Raw genomic sequence first — 4,969 nt, forward strand, 5'->3', positions numbered from 1 at the left:
CTCAGTCCAGTCTATGGGCCCTTAGCCCAAGGATAGAGACAGGGCTAATGCTTCGATCATACTAGATTATGACCCGAGGCTTACCGAACTACCTTTGCCCTAACTCAGAGAGAGAAGGCCGCTCAAGCAGAATCAGAATACGACTTTCGCTAAACAAGAGCTCTTTACTGCTAAGCTGATCACAACTTCACATTCAACAACAGCAAGAAGACGACTCTAGCCCGCTGAAAGCTTTGAACATTCGCTTTTCTCGGGTTCCTAGCCCAAAGGTTCTAGGGTTCGAGAGAGAATTCCTACTAGTTGGAAGGGAAGAAGGTAATCAAATCAGTAGAATGCTGCTTTCCGTACTATCGGTTGTTCACATTCAAGCATGAGTTAGTTCAGAGGCGGCAAGGGGAATCAGAGAAAGGGCAGTTTAGTCAACAATCATGACCATGGGAACATTTGTTCGCTTTCTAGGTACCCCCGGATCTACTAGTCATCGCCTTTGAGCTGGGAAAAGCATTTATCTGGAGTTGGCTATTCCTGATTCAGCAAAGGAAAGAAGCCTTGATCCCAAGACTAGCTGCGGATTGGATTCTTCCTTTTATCCGGACTGACTCTAATCGTGATTTTTACTATATTATGCTCCCTCTGTCGCAATAGAAATCGAGAATGGAGGTGACTTCGCTACCTTTCTTGGTGAAGAATATTAATTTCTTTCCAGCTTTGGTCACATAGGCTTGAATCACTCCGGGGAAAGATACTTGGATATTCTACGATCGGACTTTGCCGGGCATGAGCTACTCTCTTCTAGCCTTCCTCTAACAGATTCAATGGCATCGCTTATTCTTTTTGTTTCAAGCATGAGTGACCAGTCGATTCTCTAATGTTGATATAGCAGTCAACCATCAAGAAATCATCAACTATTTAACCGGGGATGAGCTCTATGGCTAATTCGTTCGGCTATTCTATTAAGTAAGGATCGACTTAAGCTTAAGCTAGAGCAGCTCCTTCTATCACATCGGATTCTAGTAAAGAGATGGGCCTTCTCGTCTGATCTCTGCATCAACAGGAATGCGGGAAAAGCTTCTTCTCAAGCATCAACATCAAAGAGCTTATTCGATGCCATCTTCATTCCTTCCCTAAGACAGGGGTTATTCCCGTTCAGTCTAATCCTCTTCTCATGTGCAAAGGCTTATCGATCCTTCTTTGAGTCAGATGTGGCATTGCTGATTCGAGAGCAGTTGTCCTTTCTACTACAATTATCCCTGCTCTTCGCCCCCGCCCCGAAACTGACGCACGCTTAACGGAAGACGTGAGGAGTTATTCTGAAATGGGACTTTTCATTAGACGATTCTTCTCCTGCTACATTAGACTCCGATGAAAGGGCGAGACGAAGATGTAATTTGAGTGAGTTTTTGTTTATCAAAAGTCTCAATTCCGGATTTCTATATGTATGAGATCAACTCGACTTTCGCACTTCCGATCAACTGAAGCGGGCCACGCTATAGTGTCAGGTGTCTTTCCCACAGCAAGAGCAATACCCTCATGCAGCTTCCCTTTCTTTCCCTAGCTATCCGAGCAAGTCAAACCAGATATTCCCCACTCCTTTCTAAGCATAGGTGCGAAGCGAAAAAGAACCGATCAACACCAACAGTATCAACCAATCGGCGCCTGCCGCCGCCCAGTAAAAAGAACTCAAGAAGAAGCAAAACAGAGGGGTCCCTCCAAAGTACGCCCTCTAACCGACAAGTGACAAGTGATTCAATTCCTCCAACCGAAATGTTTCCAACCGATCGATATGTTGTTCCCGCCCTCCAATCCCCAGCCGATGTAAGTCAAAGGCAAGGGGTGTCTTTTTCCTCAAGCCGACAAATGGGCATTTATTTCCCTCCAATGGCTAGTCCAGTTAACAAAGCAAGTCCAGGAGCTACTCCAGTAAAGTCAACTCGGAGGGAAGGCAGGGTTGTTTAGAGAAATTCTTCCATATATCGAGCGATAGTCGCTCCAATGAAGAATCTATCGTTCATGTGATGAAACATGGGTTATAGCGAAGAATTATGGCCAACGAAAGGACATTTGTCACTGACAAGAACTAAACTCTTTCCCTTCAGCTTTCGTGCCTAGCTTCGGTTCCCCTTCTTGTTAATTGGAAAGTTAAGTCAAGGAAAGCAAGTAAGCCTGCGATTGGAAAGCTAGCCAGGAAGGAAAGCAAGAAGGCCGGGTTTAGCGAGGGAAGAGTAAGTAAACCAGCACGGCACACACTCGATTGAAGCGATTGAACAGATTCCGCAGAGCGGTCGATTGACGATAGAGAAAGGGGATTCCCCGTCCACTGATGAAAGGTACCCTGACGATAGGTCCGATATGCCAGAGTCCGATGAAAGGTCCGATCCAGAGTCCGATAGATCCTCTGACACATATGAAGATATCTCCCCCAATCAACATTTTGAACCGCTACGCTACGTTTTATTAAATAGAAACCTCGCTTCTGTCGTTCCATCTATGATTTCTCATTGAAGTCAGTATCGACGCTTGACGCTACGAATTGGATAGGATTTTAGAATTCCCTTTGAGAATAACTTTGATAACCGTTCGATAGAGCTAACCAACCTTCCCTTTGATATGAAAGTTTTCCAACCCACCCGAAAGAGCGGAACCGAACGAAAGCAAGGATTACGGGTGAGTCTGATGAAGCGCTCATGGTCGTAGCAGGAAAGATGACAATGAAGTCTGAAAAAGCAAAAGGCTAGGGCTAGTCCCAGTAGGCAGAGCGAAGGGAAAGAAAATCACCGAAGGGAAGGGTTCAGTTAGCCTACCTTAACAGGTATGGGGCACGAGCGCGGAAGAGGTCTTACTTTCCCGTCCCGCTATTCCTGAGTCAGAAAGATGAGTCCAAAGGCCAGGGAAGCGCAATACGACTCTTCATGATGAAGCGCCTAGGGAAGCAAACCTACTTGTCATCGCTTACTTTATATCTCATGAATCTTTCTTTCATAGAGAGTAGACGAAAGGCGCAATGAAAGAACTGAACACCCGTTAAGCGAACGAAGCTACCATGGGTTATTCTATAATAGAAAGAGATGCGCTCAGAAGCCAGTTGTTAGATCGGAGAAGGCGAATAGAGGAGCGAAAAAGGAGTCCGAAAGAGGAAGACTTGCTCCCGGCTTTAGCTCTTTTAGTTGGGCAAAGAAGGGAAAGAGAAGACGTCTGAGAAGAAAGCCCAACACATAATAGGATGTTAAAAAAGAAGCTGCAAGCAAGGAAGTGAAGAAAGAATCACCGAGGGGAACCCTAAGGGCGAAAGGTGCCATTAGATCGGATGTAGGTATTTAAATTCCCAACTTTTTCCTGAGATAGCCCGAGGTAGAGGAACTTACTTGTGAAGTAACCAGACTAGGGTATGGGCGTTGGGAGTAGATGTAAATACGTTCTTATTTCACAAAAGAAAGAGATATGACCAGGGAACGAAGGCTATAACATAGGAATTAGGGTGCTGCTCTTCTCTTCCCGCTCTTCTTCGTCCTTTTGCTTCAAAGAGCAAGCCAAGCAGCGGACAACAGATGGTGCAGCGAGAGCAGCAAGGGGTGTTGGGTAGTTTTCTAATAGTAGTAAGGTCAGGAATCCCGGTCTTTGAATGGATCAGCTAGCAGTAGTTGTAATAGCCACGCCAGTCAGTGAAAAGCATGAAAGCAGCAGCCTTATTAGAGGCTTCTAGCTCTCGTAGTCAGAGTAGCAATAGCAAGCGGTAGCCGTATCAGCCCAGCTTGTAATAGATAAAGGCTGCTGTAGCCCCGGTCAGGTAGTTAGGGAATGAGCAGTAGTCCAAGTGAGTTGGTGAGGTAATAAAGCAGGTCAGACAGTAATCATAGGCAAGGATCCCAATCTTTGAAAAGAAAGGTAAGCCTTTGAAAAGAATCAATAAAGGCGAAAGGTAAGTAGTCGTAGCTGCACAAGAAGCGGTAAGAGCAAAAAGCAGTAGTTGGCCGATAAGAGTAGCTTTAGAAATAGGGGGAGTAAGGTGCAAGCATATAGGTCAGAAGACGGGTTAGAGCAGGAAGTGGTAAGGGAGCAGGCCAAATAAGGCAAGCAAGCAGTGATCTCGGGTAAAGTAGTCAGAAGGGTTCGCTAAGAAGACAGGTCAAACTTTTGGCTTGCTACAAGCTAGGCTCAGGGACTGCAGTCAGCCGCTTCCCCTGTAGTCGTCAGCTCGTTCTTGACAGATCCGATCGGGTGTTCATAATCTGGAGTAAAAGGATTCGAACCTTTGCATGCCGGTACCAAAAACCGATGCCTTACCACTTGGCTATACTCCATACGGCCTGTTTTGGACGATAGAACGGAGAGAGGGGGAAAGGAGAAGCAGGGCTCGAGGAACGAGCCGAGCCGTGCAAGAACGCGGGGATATAGCAAGTAAGCAGCAAGGTTCTCCCTTTAGCCTTTAGGACCGACTACAACAAGCTCGCGACTCTAATAGAAAGAGTAAGCTCTCTGCTCTATTTGCTTGCAATGCTATATCTATCAAAGTTGGCGAACGCTTCTTTAACCTTAGACTCGTTACGCTGTTCGAATGAACTTGTTGGCTCCGCGTCCACCGAAAGTCGGTAACCTTCGTCACCGTCAGCATTTGGTACTCTCTCGATAGCTTCAATAGTTCACTGAAAGCTTTTGGTGTAATTGTAATGAAGCAAGCCCTTCAGAAAGAAAGACATAATAAAAAAGAAAGGCTTGGTTGCGGGAACTGACGGTGACGAAGCGGGCCGATACGGCCGGTTACCGGGAACCGCAAGGTTGCAAGGTTCCCGGGAAACAACGGTTCCCTTTGTAAAGTAGGCTTTTTGATAACTAATTAGAGTTGACATGAAATGGATCACGGAAGAAGACGTTTCCGATGAATGAATGATTCAATCCCCTCCCACTCACACGGGTTCTTCTATTGAAGGGCTTCCCCCTCTTCTATGTGAGGTGGGGCGTACGTAAGAGCGGA

General features: G+C 46.1%; 1 non-coding gene across 1 annotated transcript; it reads right to left on the reverse strand.

Moving 5' to 3' along the window:
• Positions 1-4,226: 4,226 nt before the first annotated feature.
• Positions 4,227-4,298, reverse strand: trnQ. The gene has a single exon. It is a non-coding gene; the product is annotated as a tRNA-Gln (tRNA).
• Positions 4,299-4,969: the final 671 nt, after the last annotated feature.

Source organism: Manihot esculenta, mitochondrion (assembly GCF_001659605.2).
Source record: "Manihot esculenta mitochondrion, complete genome".
In the NCBI taxonomy this organism is placed as follows: domain Eukaryota; kingdom Viridiplantae; phylum Streptophyta; class Magnoliopsida; order Malpighiales; family Euphorbiaceae; genus Manihot; species Manihot esculenta.